Source organism: Hippichthys cyanospilos, chromosome 11 (assembly GCF_059441005.1).
Source record: "Hippichthys cyanospilos isolate Australia breed blue-spotted pipefish chromosome 11, RoL_Hcya_1.0, whole genome shotgun sequence".
In the NCBI taxonomy this organism is placed as follows: domain Eukaryota; kingdom Metazoa; phylum Chordata; class Actinopteri; order Syngnathiformes; family Syngnathidae; genus Hippichthys; species Hippichthys cyanospilos.
In genome coordinates, this window is record NC_142379.1 from 8250607 (window position 1) to 8265645 (window position 15039).

At 38.0% G+C, this 15039-nt stretch overlaps 1 protein-coding gene across 1 annotated transcript in view; it reads left to right on the top strand.

Moving 5' to 3' along the window:
• Positions 1 to 15039, top strand: part of fat3a (FAT atypical cadherin 3a) — a 129191-nt gene that overhangs the window by 35734 nt on the left and 78418 nt on the right. Inside the window, exon 2 of the mRNA XM_088427661.1 lies at positions 1409 to 1468. The gene's annotated coding sequence lies outside the window, so the exon portion shown is untranslated. The remainder of the gene's footprint in view (positions 1 to 1408; positions 1469 to 15039) is intronic.

Here is a 15039-nt window from a genome sequence, read left to right on the forward strand (position 1 = left end):
ACCACTTTTTTCCTTCAGGTTTTTTAATCACTTCATTCAAATTTAAGTGTATTCAGAAAACTCATTTTATGCAGGCTACCATTTTTTCCTGTTCCACAAATTTTAAATTTGAGGAGAGCTTCATCAAGACAGATGAATTTCATTCCCCTCAGAAATTCAAAACAATCAGCTCATTCGATTCTCTTTGGGGATGCTTTTCAACATTAAAAAAATTCACATTTACCAAAAATTTCACATATTTCAGTGGAATTTTTTGAAATTTTCAGCCCTCAAAATAAATCATGTATTGTACACAGTTCCTCATTTTTAAAAAAAAAATATTTTCCCACAATATTATTACCTGGGGACATACTCAACAGATTTGGTTCCTTTTTGAATATTGAGTCATTTACACATTCAATTCAACTTTTCACCAATCCAACATGCCCAAAATTCTTACTCACCTTAAATTCATAAGTTTAACCATGAAAACACCCTCTTAAATGTAAATATTTAATTTTCAAGGGTTTTTTATTTCCATAATCTAATTTTTTAACTGTTCCACCTTTAAACCAAATGTTCACATTTACCTAAATCATTATTTTTTTTTCTATTTAAATATACAACATACAAATGAAAAAAAAAAAACACTTTTTGGAGGGTCTTCCTCATGTCATTTGTACATTTCTCAACAGATTAAAACCATTCTAGCTCATTCCATATCTGCCAACATCATTAATTATCATTCAACCTTATTCATCCATCCTTTCAGTCCTCAAAATTAATTTCTTAAGGAATTACATTCTCTACTTAAGAATTCATTTAAATGTCATTTGACTTGATTTGTAATGTAATAGTCTTAGAGGCAAATGAGTTACCATGTCCTGAATATCCCTAGGCCTTGCAGTCTTTTTGTGCCAAGCTTTTATCTATGCATAATCTATTTAAGGTATGTGAGACACTTCCAATAAAAAAGACTCATCTACCCCCCATGTGATATGATGCAGACAGTGCAAGGTCATTTTGGATTGCATGGGTTTATAGATATATGGTAATTGTAGGATTGATTTTTAATACTTATCTGAAAAGCAAATAACACCTTCCAATGGAAGGAATAGCAAGTAAATAAATCAATAAAATGACCTTAGCTATTTTCGATTTTTGATCTTTTTATAAAGCTTCGATTTTTTCCAGCTTCAGGCACAGTGGTTGTCAACTCTGAGTTTTTTCTTTTAACAGGGAAAAATGATACAACACTACTTTACAATTAGCTGGATGCTTTATTATAAATTGCTTTATAGCATACCGCCAGCAAAATGTTTTTGTCATTCACCCTTAACTACACAAATCATCTAACTGCAATATATTTGTTTTGCTAACTGACATATATTCAACCCTAATTCCTTTTTCAAATTCTCCTTTTTTTCAGATACTAGGAACACCAATGTGGTTTGCATCAATCCCGGTGTTTAAGATGATGATGAAGAAGGTAAATTGCATCTTTCTTGCATCCGCGTAGTATTGAAACGTTGAAGGAATGATTAAATGACAACCCAGTAATATTGTTCTTGTGTGTCGTTAGAAAACAATGTGTAATGGAAAAATACAGAAAAAAGAATGAATTAAAAGTAACAAACTAACACTGTGCCAAGGGCCTCGTTTAACCAGTTTCAGTATGACTTTAATGTCTCAGGACCCTCATTCAGTTTATGCCTTCTCCCTCCACTCCGTTATTAACATATCAGCATATAATGGCTGTTACCCACTGCGGACACTTTTTATTTGGGGTACTAGTGTGGGCGGCAAGAAAACAAAGTTGGCGGATTATAAAGCAGCGTCCAGTTGTACTTGACAGAGTGAATTTTCATAAATGTGTCTAAGTATTTTTGTTTAATTTGTAGCCTATGTTGTTGAATCTTAAAGGGACAATTTGTAAGATTTAGACAGTTTTTCATTATGAACAGCATTTACCATTGTCCGTAGCTATATGGCAGCCTCCGGAGGAGTGCCACCTCCTATGAAATATAATTTTTGAAATTTTTGGACATTTATAGTCATTTGATTTCCTCCTTTTTAATGAAAAATGGTCTAAATCTTACACATTGGCCCTTTAAGGGTAAGTGTGAATCCTGAGAACGGCAAGTCTGCTCAACCAATGAGATAGTTCTGTATTGGGCCGCCGAGGTAGTTGGGTGGCCACATGACATCATGATAAATGGGAGAGAAATTAGCCCTAAAAAATGAACATAATCTTGACCGCGCCCCAATTTCAGAAGCCAAGCAGTGGCAGGCCTGGTTAGTTCTTGGATTGGAGACCACATGTGATTACTGGGTCTTGTAAGCTTTCAGGTATTGCCCGCCTCAGGACTTTAGTGTAGGGGGACAGGGCCTCTTCTGGATCACCTCTGACTATTAAATAATTTTCTTAGTTGTTGTAGAAAGCTGCAGTCCAGTTCAAACCAAATGAGTGGACAACATGCCAACTAGTTGTTGGATCGATGCCAGTCTCGTTCCTGGCTACTATCGAGGCGTCCTTAAGCAAGGCACCCCTGTGGAGTGTGAGGTCAATTTCTCTGATTGTATACATTTCATTGGTTTGCACCTCTCCATCCAAATCTGCTGAAAAAATATTTGTGCGGTCTGTGCATTGTGGGTGGTTTGTGCATTATTCATCTGCTCATTCATCTGACTAACGGTTTGTTTGACTTTCCAGTCATTTGTTAGATCTGCTCTCATTCCATGGAGCTGTTTGAATTTTCTGTCAGTGCTCGCCGTTAGGCCATTTTTCACGAGTAAGTTCTGAGTTGTTTAACAGCTGTCACTGATTAGATTCAACATTAATTGTAATTTGGAAGTCAACAGTCAAGCATGGATATTACAACCTAGCCTACGTGCATCTGCCATGATTTAAAGTTAGTTGTTATATTCTAACTTTGGTTAGACAAATACATTCCTAATTAGCTGAACTTTTGACTTTTTGCCCTCATTGTGCGTGTGTATTTGTTTGTTCCGTGTGCAAAAGACATGAAGTGGTAGCACATGGTCCACTGAGACAATCCTTTAGCTGTTTCAATTGCATCTACTTTGGACAAACACCTTATTTAACACAAGCACTCCACCGTGGATGTGTGTACTTATACGATTTGATTCTTGGTGTAACTAGAATTGAGTGACACAAACATTATATTTTTAAAATATTCTAAGTTAAAAAAGTATTTTGATTTGGGAAACGCTCTTTTTTATTGTATCCTTCATGGGCTGAGAAGGAGTTGTTTGATATTTTGACACCAAAGGCCATAACATGGTTGACACCGCCGGCTGGAATACCAGTCAGTAATTGCCTTTGCTGTTTTTATTGAAGAAATTTGCTGTCATAGCTCACCCATTTGAAAGAAGCTTTTAAAAGATATGGCTGAATCCAGGCTGTTATAAAGGACCACAAGAGTATCAGTTGGGAGTCTGACTTTCTGACTTCTGTGTTTAGTAGGTGAGCCAAGGAATCACTGGCTCATATATTAAATCGATAACTTATTTCCACTAAATCCAGAAACGTCAACACGCTCGATCCCTAACGCTATTTCTCCGCAAGGTTTTATTACAGCATTGAACTTAAATGCCCATGATATACTATATGGAATTGGATAATTAAAATGTTTTCTTTTCAAAGTGATTTTTTTTTTTTAGATCAACTTCTTTCCTCCAAAATAAAATGAACCATTCTGAATTGACATGCCTTTGTCAAAATACTCCAGTACTCTAAAAACAGATTGGACAAAGTGACCAAAAAAAAGGCTAAATTTGACCATTTTAGTTCATATTTATGTGTCCAAAACAGATTGGACCAAGTGACCAAAAAAAAGGCTAAATTTGACCATTTTAGTTCATATTTATGTGTCCAAAGGATCTTTTTGTTGAAACAACCAGTTTAGATTGGTATTTTTTTTTACTAAGAATGCAAATTGGTATAATATTATATGTCTGTATGCAAGGAGTCAGCACTATATTTTCTGCATGCAATTTTATTGTAATACATACAGCAGTGATGACATTAGGTCCATGAACCGCAAAATTTTGCGTTTTCAACCACTTCTCTCTACCACCTGCTAGCATGTCTCGAGTGAACAAGGCATCAGTGGCTTGACAAACAATGGCTTGACCTATCATAATTGTTACTGAGCGCGTGGACTATGTGATTAATGTATGCAATTTGCACATGGATTTTTTTTTCTCCACTGACATCTCGACGTGATAGTCAGGTTCCCACAGTGCAATTTTAACAAATTGGCCACTCGTGAATCTAGCGAGTGTGGGGAATATGTACCTTGCCTCTATCCTTGTCCCTTTCAGAAGAACAGAATACAAAAATATTGGCCTCTGGTCTAATAAAACAACATTTTTTTCTGAGAAATTGCCAAATGTCATGTTTGGAAAAAAATATTCATCACCTGACCAATACCATCCCTACAATGATTCACAACAGTGGCGGCTCCATGCTGCGGGCTTATTTTTCAGAGGCAGAACCCAGCAAACTAGTCAGAACTGAGGGAACGTTTGATGTTTGTGAGTAAACCAACGACTTCTTTGAGAAATACCAAATGATTGTCCTACACATTGCCTGTTAGTTGTTGATTTTCCCCATGCTGAGACAGCTCTTTGTCCAGGCAAATTCTAAATCTGAAACTGCACATTGACATTCTGCACTTTTTGTTGTTCTGAATAAACCACGTAGAGGCCATACTTTCACAACAAAACATGTTTTTTTTTCTTTTATAAAATGTGCTCGGTCTTCAAAAAGACAACTTCTGTGATTGCAAACCTCAATGTTTTCAGTCTAGGGCAACAATAAAGGGACTTATTTCTTGAATCTTTTGGAAGGCAGTGCAACTGTTTTACACACCCCGAATGATGTGAATACCATATTCCCAAGGATGGGATTAGATTTCAATGCAGATCGATGTTCCTTGTCCATGTCTCCTTCTCCTTTCTTCTCACATTTCACCACCCCATTCTCCCATTTTTCTTGTCTAAAACTCTGGGGACATTTGAAGGGACAAGACAGGGATAGCGTTACATAGCCGGGGCTTAAACTAGAGCAGAACCCGCAACACCCTCAGACACATAAGCCTTAAATTGATCTTTGCTCTTACACGGGTCCCCTAGAAACAGAAGCAGAACCGAGGGGTGGTCTCGGCAAGGCTGCGGTTATCATGCGTAGTGTGTCCAAAGGTTTGCTCGGACGGACACGCACACATAGTCCCTGCTGCCTTTGCAATGAGCACACGTACGCCGGTGGGGGTGTTGATTGGATTTAGTGTTCTCTCGTGGGGTGGAGTAGGGCAACACACACAAGTGTTTGAACTCTGAAGCATTTCTGCAGAAATGCATGCAACCCTTTACACACCGGCCTACTCATGCGTTTCCTCTCCCTGCCTTCCACTGAAGGAAATGGGGTGCTCAGTAAGACTTATGCAATTATTTCTGCCTTTTCGCAATGCATCCGTACTGAAGTGTGTGCGGGGGTGCGTGTGCGTGCGTGCCGGCGTGTGTAGGGGAGCGATAATGGGTATCTCCTCGCATCATAGCCGTATAGCCACGCGTCTGTAGTGAAAAATGAATGCTTTCAGAAACAAGGGAAGCATAGGAAGTGAGAACATGCACACTTATGGAATATCTGACCATATTTTATGAATTAATAATATGGATGAGCACGGGCCAGATTCCTCCTCAATACACACATGGATCGCAAAATTGCCTGAGTGAGTTTGGAATGCTGCTTATCCGGCTGCCAGATGACCATTAGCGCAGATAGCATTTCCTCAGGCGGCTTCAAGGTCAAAGCTGCTTTCCTACTTTGTGGATGTGCATCTTTATATCAGTCTTTTTGATAGTGTTTGAAATCACCACTCATCTTACTTCAGTTAGGGAGATATCACCACTTGTCCTTGGTGTTCAGGCATCTCCTTTCGAAGCAAAAGCAGGAGATGGATATTTTTGCTCATTTGGCTTTGTCAAAGGGGGTTTTAGGTGTGAATCAAAGATTCACTTCAAATATTTTTTTTCTTTTTAATCCTTTGTCGACAGTATAAATGAAATGTTTTGAAAAAGTCAAGCCATAATTGTCGTAACAAAAATGATCATTATTATCAGTATTGTCATTGTCTTGCTAAAACAGATTAAAAAAAAAAAAAACATATAAAAAACTCATACATGTAGCAAACGCACTGAGGTAGAAATAACTGAGAATTGACAATGGATCGATAATCAACTCGAGGGATATTCTTAAAGTCTTCAGAAGTGTCCAACCGCTCTGAAATTCTAAACACAGCCACGTTTAAGTTGTGCAAAGTTGGATACATTATTTACATTACAATATTTTAGGTGTTTATTTTTACTCTCTTTTTACACTTTCTGTTGCTCCTACACTCATTATGTTTTTTTGTAAGCTGGAACATGTCCTATTGCAGCCATTACTTAAAAAGGCATTATGATAATATACAGTATATGTACAGTTTTACACTATTGTGTACTAAGTATTAAAGCTATAGGTATTCACATTTTCTGTTTTATCACCTATTCAAAGTCATGACTACAGTTATAACCAGGACTTTATAAAGTGATTAATGTACCACCTTGGTCTTTTTTCTTTTTTTTTCTCTCACAAATATTGTTAAAGAGACTAACTTTCACTTTGTTGGAGTACATAATGAATCCCACTCTTAAGTTCTTGCGACCCCGAAAAATGATAAACAGAAAAAAATATTAACAGAGTATACATATGTTTTAGGGTTACCTTTATAGATACCATATATCGAAAGGGAAAATAATGAACCGCATTGCACTGATGTTGCATGCTTCTGTTTTTGTAATCTAAAAACACAACTAATGGCTCACAGTATACTGGAGCCTGACAGCCATTCTTATTAAACATACAATTGTGTGTTTTACTCATAGTGATTATTTAATATAAGCAGGCATCAAGCTATTTAGGGTTTAGTGGTTAGAACAGAACCACTAAGCAGCAACAGCCGACCGCAATGTTGGTAATGCAAGAGAACATCAAACACGAGGGTGACTTAGTGACCTAGTTGTTCACTTGGGTGAATTTGGGAATTCTGCAAATGGCAATTATCTGTAATTCTCTCATACATTCATGAAAAAAATGTGTTGATGGGTAATTTTGCAGCGTTTCGTAAAAGCTCTTGTCTATGCAAGCATGGTATTAAATTCTCTAAAAAAGTGTGGGGGTTTTTTGCAATCCAATAGGAGTGAGGCACCCAAGGTAGATTCTTGAGTCACTTAAGTAACTGTGTTATTAAATCCTTGAGTACCTAAAAATATCATATTTAATAGCAATGGGACAATTAAATCTCTTGTGGTCCTCCGTCCTTGCCGGTGACTTTGCAATTTATGGCTGTGAGGGTTGCACACACACATTCATTGTTAATCAAATAGTGCTGCTACAAGGGCAAAATGGAAGCACTGAATGATGCGGTGTCACACGGTATTCCTCCCCCATCCAGCTGCTGTGGAACAGGAGAACGCCCAATTTTGCGGAGGCTTATAGAACAAATGCTTCGGTCTAGGAGGCGGTCGTAAGCAGAAAGGATCTCTGGAAAATCACTTACCTGTGCTGCATTTATCTAAAGCAGAGGGATGGAAGAGGTACAAAAGTGAAATAATGGAGTCTGGGTACTTACTCTGAACATAAACAAAGGTTTCATTTCACACTCTTTAAACTGATTTTCCCTTTTCCTGTTTCACTGAGTACTCAATTCAGAGCAATAACTTAATATTGGTCTTATGATGGACAATACAAAACGGATTAGTTTTTTGTTTTAGCTCATTCTCTTCAGGAACTTTATTCTACTACATATGTCATGTGAGCAGGAGAGTTTGGACCCAGAAGCAGACAGAACATGAAACATGAAAAATGAGAAAGTCTTCATACACAAAAATGCAATCCAACATGCTGGAGAACTTGACTCGGAAACACATCTCGTAAAAATGATACTTGAATCAAACCCGTAAACTGGAAACTAGAAAAACAGCTCAACTTGACATTCTGACAATGTTTATCTGTGAACATAGATTATAAACAATCAGATATCAGTCCTCTATGGCATAACTGATACATTAAGGAAATAAACCAGTCACAACAGTAAATGCAGGACATAATATGACAAAGATAATAAATGCACAAAAATGACTGGACGCAACCATATAGTAACTGGTATCACGGCCAACTATCACAAAAACATATGTGAAATGGCTGAGCAGAGCTTTACAGCTGCTTTGCTGGACCAAAGGTAAAATAAAAGGCTGATTTGATCTCTTCATTTGTTGCTCTCCATGTACCTAAAGAATATTTATAGCCATTTAATTCAGTGTTATGTATGACATAATACAAGATGTCCCACTCAGGGGACGAGTGGAATTGAGATTTTCCGGATGAATCCATTCATATTTTGCAAAGCAAATATTTTAATTCGGGTTATGTGGATTTTAAATAAGTGTGAAAGTTTATTCAAGCTTAATTACTTCGTATTTATTTGCTCCACTGTGTTGGATCTGAAGTTATAACTATAGATGTAACGACTATAATTACTATATAAAAGTGATGCAATATTATTAATTCCAAATGAAAATGTGATCTTTTCAATCATTTTAAACAAGTCTCCTCCTCATCTCCTTCAATGAAAATAATGAACTCGTGGTATTGGAGAAATACTCAAAACAAGTTTTAATGTGCGTATATGGTGTGAAAACAAAACTGGGCGTGTCATTGAAATAATGTATATCACAATGAGGAAATTGTGAGTGGTACTGCATAGCAAGAATGATGAGAAGTGAAACATGAACCATTAGCTAATCTTTTTAAATATTTCACCGTAAGTACCGCCACAGTTTTGTTTTCCTTCCTTGATCTATTTCTAAGAATTTTTTTTTTCACTTGGCACCGGCCCCGCCCAAGCAGATAATAAGAAACTTCCGTACTCCAGTCTCTCTATGTAATGTCACAGTGAGACCAAACTCACATCCACATCATTCGAGCAGCAATACCTTTTTTTTATTTAGTTTAAGAACCGGAGTTGGGGAGAAAAGATTTTGCACCTAGTTAAGTAAACAACAACTTTTGATTCATTAGTTACAGGGTTTTGCTGTAGAAAACGTCAAAATGGTGAAAATGGCGTCTTGGTTGGGAGAATCGTGTGTTTGATCTTTGGAAAGCTGGAATTCTTCACCAGAAATGGTCGGAAATTGGTTTTGGGAGCACACGGCTGCACAACCAGCAGGCGTTTTTGATAGTCATTAAAAGGGGCACTGCATAGTGAACCTTCACCAATGCTAGAGTGAATTTTTTTGTAAAATTACAATGGCAGTTGGCACAATTTTCACATTTGCACCCAATGGAGAGGCCATAGCTGTGGGGAAACGTTAACTTTGTTGTAAATGAAGCATGTGCATAGGTGAATAGCATATTAATGCTGAATAAAGACTGCTACTTGATGGGGAATTTTTCTTATGCTACCTGTGTTCCAGGCATGCCCCACCAGGAGGAGTTTTAAGAATTTAAAAGACTTTTGAAGGAGATAATGCTGATGCGTTTGTGCATGAGGCTGAGATGATGTCTGTTTACATGTGTTGGTCAGGGCTGTGCCGAATACTGTCATCCATTTTCTATTGACAGTACTCACGGAGTTGACCACAGCTTATGGTAATAAAAATGAATGGATCATCCTTTGACCTTTAGAATATGGCTGTGAGACAAAATGAAATTACATAAATAATTTATGTCAGTCATGTTACCTCTATACTGCGCCAGACCATCAGTGATTGAGAGCAGAATATCAATGAGTCTCACTCAATTATTCATCTTATGTACAAGGGAATTAAAAAGTACACTCGTGCAAAACACGCACACTCACACTGGGTGTGTTTGTCAGTTCCGTTCACCTCATGTGATTAGTGAGGTCAAGCTTTACTTTGACCATTATTGGCTGCATACACTTTTTTGTTGTGCTGTACTTTGGTTTTGCTAGAAGATGTATTTTTTTTTTAACAGAGCAGAAACATTGTCTGCTTTATTTTGGAAAGAGACTTTTTTCCACTGGAGCACTGATACTTAAGAAGGTGACTGGCACATCTGTTGCAGTCTGTCCTAATGTGAACATTTTGACCTCCCAACAGTCCCCAAGCTAAGTTCTTCCAGTTTTGCGCTACTCCATTTCCAAACGCCTTAACTCAGTACAGTGTGCCGCATCTATGCACAATATGAGGGTAGTTGAGCAGAGTGACTGACTTTGCTGCTCTGTTAATTGCTCATCTATTACTCTGAGACAGATTACATATACACCAAGGACATAAACACTGGCACTGGCATTCACAGCCTGCTGCCTAATGGATATTTGTGTATGTGTGTGGGAGTTGCACCCCACGCCCCCATTTATTATAAACAAGCCGTTGTTTTTTCTGCCGTTTCTCCTGGGCTATTTTACATTAGGTAAAAGCCATTTGTCTGTGCATGCTTCACACTATCAGTCACACGCAAAAGACTTTTCTATCAAATCACATTGAATAAAAGCCATGCACAATAGGTAAATATGGCATGTATAATATTGTTGAGCCACACTCCATTAATACTCTGATGACATCAACCGAGGTTTCCATTTCAATACATTTTTATTTTGTTTTCATTCTCAGGGCTTTGGTGCTGGGACACTTTTTAAGATGTTACCTGCAAGATTGAAATTGTGTGCTATATGAAGTTCTAAGACGATTATAAAACGCCTTCATGTATTGTTTTCTTCATTTGAAAGTTTCTTCTCTTTCTTTCAACCCTCTCCGTTTTACCTCCCTCACTTGCAAGGAGATTAAACACTCCTGGCTGAGTGGCGAGAGACTTGATCCTTCACTGACTTCCTACAATTAGCACTGATTGTGTTCAATGTAGTGCCTAGCCAAGCTTGAAGCAGCTCTCCCACAAACTGAACTTGATCTTGTTTTCGCCTGCAATAGCCTTTGGCCGAGAGAAAAGAAATAGAAAAGGTGCTATTTCAACACTGGTAATACAGCTTGTTGAGTTTATTTGTTTACGCCGAAGGATTTTCCTCATCTGCTCAGCTTTCAAGTATTGTGTTGGTTTCTTGCCCACGGTACATTGAACCGTAATGATTTTGTTGCTGAAACGGGAACGCTATGATTTGGCATGGACCCCTGGTTCAATTGAAAGTAGAATTAAAGCCAGCAAGAGTTAAAAGATTGTGAGTTGAACAGGTGAGATACCGATTTCAATAGTGCGTCTCAGAGATGGGTTTTGATAATGCAGTGAAAATGAACTTGTTTGGTGCCTGACCTATTTTCTGATTTCTTTTTTGTGTGCACTTCTTTCTTCCTCTCTCTCGCTCTCACAGAAGCATAAACAAACATTTATGCAAGCGCTGGCTTAAGCCAAATCAGTTTTGGGTTAAAAGAAAATGTTTTTAATTGGTCTTTCTATGAGTCATCTGGGAATTTGCCATGCTACATCCTTTGAAATGGATGGGGGGCGGGGGGAATCACGCGTTTTGAGTAATTGAGTTTTTTCTTGGCTCAATGGATGTCATTCTACTGATTGATGTGTTAAACAGAGATGACAGTCATGCTTTCGGGCAGTCTTGTGGGCGCAGTTCTCTGTATGGAGGAGATAATACACATTCCAATGTCTTGGTTTTGTTTGTTTTCTCCTCTTGCTTTCATGCGCTTTATTCCACCACCAGTCTGCTTTCTTGCACTCTTTCCAGCAAGATTGGGCTTTGATTATCTCAGAAGGCATACAAAACAAGCGTTTTATTCTGCAAAGAAAGATTTGGCAGTGAGATGGTCTAACTGTCGAATTCGATTTTTTTTTATTCAAGCGTGTTTCCTTTTTTGTAGTGATTTTGTAGGGATGGTTGAGGTGATCCATGGACATCATCTTTATGGAGTTAAAAAAAAGTGGAAGGGACTTTTCTGTAATATCCCTATAAAAGGACTGTCAAATACTTTTTAAAATTTATTATCCTATCAATTATACCATGAACTAATCGTGTAATTGGTGACTTCTACACCCCCCTAGAATCTAGAATCACTGTCGATCTGGTAAAAAGTCTGATGTAAATTTATACTCAGTTGATTAGCATCAAAAACTACTACTATTTGGATAATATTCAATTCTCATGTATCTGTGGATAAAGGTACAAAAGGTTATATATTAAAAAAAAAACAGCTTTCGGAAAAACATTTTTAGCCTGTCTCATTACGAAGTCCTTCACGCACTTTGTCAACGTGTCAACTAGTAAACAAAGACACAAAAAAATAAAATCCGTGTCAGTGAATGCATGTCTTTCTGATAACTCATTCTATGTGAGCAAGAAGTCTGAGCCAGCAGAAGAGACAGTAACTTGTCCAGGATCTGGAGGCGACTGGTTTCCACACATGATCCAAAACTAATTAGCCTGTGATGAAACACTAATGAGAGGGTGTTTAGCGCTAACAGTGAGTGGGGTTTCTGAGTGCAGACGATGTTTTTCTGTCACCGTCCATGTGGCGTGCTTGTGTGTGTGTATGTGTGTGTGCGTGCTACTACAAAGAATGAAGTGGTGGGCTCTGACTAGTGGGGGTCTTGGTATAGAAATATATACTTAAGAGGTACATCCATCCTAACTTAATGTGTCTGAACTCAAGAGGGAGCTTGGCACTTCCATAAGCCACCTGACTGGCTCCCAGTGCGACCATCGACCAATGAGGGGAGGAGTTGTAATCTACTCCCGCCCCAACTCTCGCTATTAGGTAGACCAAGGAAGCGGTGCCGGTCTCAATCGTAAAACACACAACCTGTTGTATAGAGTCAAGGAAGAGGGGCAAGGACCTTCACTGGACCATTGGAAATCTCTTACCTAGATTTCTTTTATTATAAAATGGTATTTCAAGTATAAACTCTCATTGTTATCATGTTTCCTTATCTACAGCTTTGACTTTAATTCAACTTCGGGCGTCGCTAATATGACCGCAGCTGCCACGAGACTCAAAGGATGGAAAGGAGTAACTTCTGTTCAGTTGCTGTATAAGCTTAAATAAATTTAAGATTTTACTAAATGTGTGTACTGCGGTAGTTCGATATCTGTGGCAACTACATTCATAGTTACCTTGTCTGTCTGGAATGCAGGAAACCGTCACAGTGCATCTCTCTGCAATATAGCTTTTCTTTTTTTTCTCGATGCACTGAGAGCACTCTAGGCAAGGTGCGAAGTAACGCGGGGTCACTGCATGTATATATATATATATATATATATATATATATATATATATACATATATATATATATATATATATATATATATATATATATATATATATATATATATATATATATATATATATATATACATATATTCATATATGTATATATATATATATGAAAGGAAACATTTAGAACAGAGGAGCGTGTGGAGTACATGAGTTTGCCATGAAGCTACTGTATGCAGGCCTCAAGCAAGCCCGTGGGCAAAAGTCCTTGTATAAAGTATGTGGCGGACGGGAATGAATCTCAATGGCCACAACTGTGGTTGTGTGGTGTTAAACCCGAGGGAATACTTTGCCTGTGTGTGTTCATGGTTATTCAAAATACAGCTAACTTTGGGGATGTACAGTTTCATAACAACTGAAAATAAACAGCAGGCAAAACTCAAGCTCATCTAAGATTAAACAAACAGCAGTGGCAATGCAGGCTGTTGCTTCTCTCATGAGCAAACGCCATATGGCCACATGTAAAATTTGAAAGAGGCGCTACAAGAAAATGGATGTTCTCTGAATTGCTTTTGGTCAAAAATAATGACAGCCTTCCACTTCATGTCAGTCAGATGTAATTTGTTGGGTATGCACACGGTTACCGAGATAACATTCGATGGTGTGTGAAAATATGGATTTGGCAACTTGTTTCAAGTGACCCAGGTTAAAGTCGGCCATTTATGAAGTATACCATTTTCGCAATGTGCAGCATGCGTATCACTTACTTCATCTATTACCTTCTTTTTATTTCTTTTATGTTTTCCATTGTCACCTTTTTTCAAATGATAAATGCTTGCGGGATAGACTGCGATGGAAGCAACTTTAACAGCTCATTTACAAACTGCTGAGGCAGCAACAAGTGCAATTGGGTCTTCACTATCTTCCTAAAAATAATGTGGCAAGGTTGTATGGTACAGTAACTGTGAATTGCATTGTCTACCTTGTCATCCTTGTTGCTAAAGTTTTATCACAATTAGCAAGCCAAAGCAGCTATTTTTTATGTTTGGGATGGGTTGAGGCATCAAAGGGCTGCCTCGCTCTTTATTTTTTTTTTCTGAAGATGGACTGACCTAGTAAAAGTGAGCTTGCTTCAAAGTCTACTCACAAAAAGGTCCTCAAAACGCCTCTCTTCCCATTCTCAAACCCCACCTCCACTCAACCTCTTCACTGACTAAAGTTGATATTCTGATGACAGTTTAGGGTCAGATGAAAATTGCAGGGGTTTTCGTCTTCCTTTCACTGGTGTGGACTCGAGACTGACTTCCCTGAATGATTTGACTTATATTTAAATGTTGGCTTCGGAGTCAGCTTGCATTGTTTTCGCAGAGGTGGTTTTTGGCCAGGCAGACAAAGCCAAACATTCTGACTCAGGTCAAGACTCTTGTGCAAGACAATAAAATGTTGCTTTTGTAAAAGCAATATATACACTATATGTAGCTGAGAATTTTATATTTGTACTTGGCAGTATGTTATTATAAGTATGCGTTCTTGTCCCACCCGTGATCTGTATCCCTTGCGGGGGAAAGTGCCAAATCATCAAGTTGCAGACCAGTGTGGCTCTCCTTTGACCACAACATGACATTTACCGGATCAGGCTTGTCTTCCGAAGACTAGCGTTGCACATATTTGTGGTTGCCTTTTTTTTTTCTTTAAAAAAAGAACACACTCTGAACACATTAACTTGACTCTTGGTTCAAAATCATATCCCATTGCCTCTGGAGCTATTACATGGTTTTGAGTCTGCAGTTTCCGCGT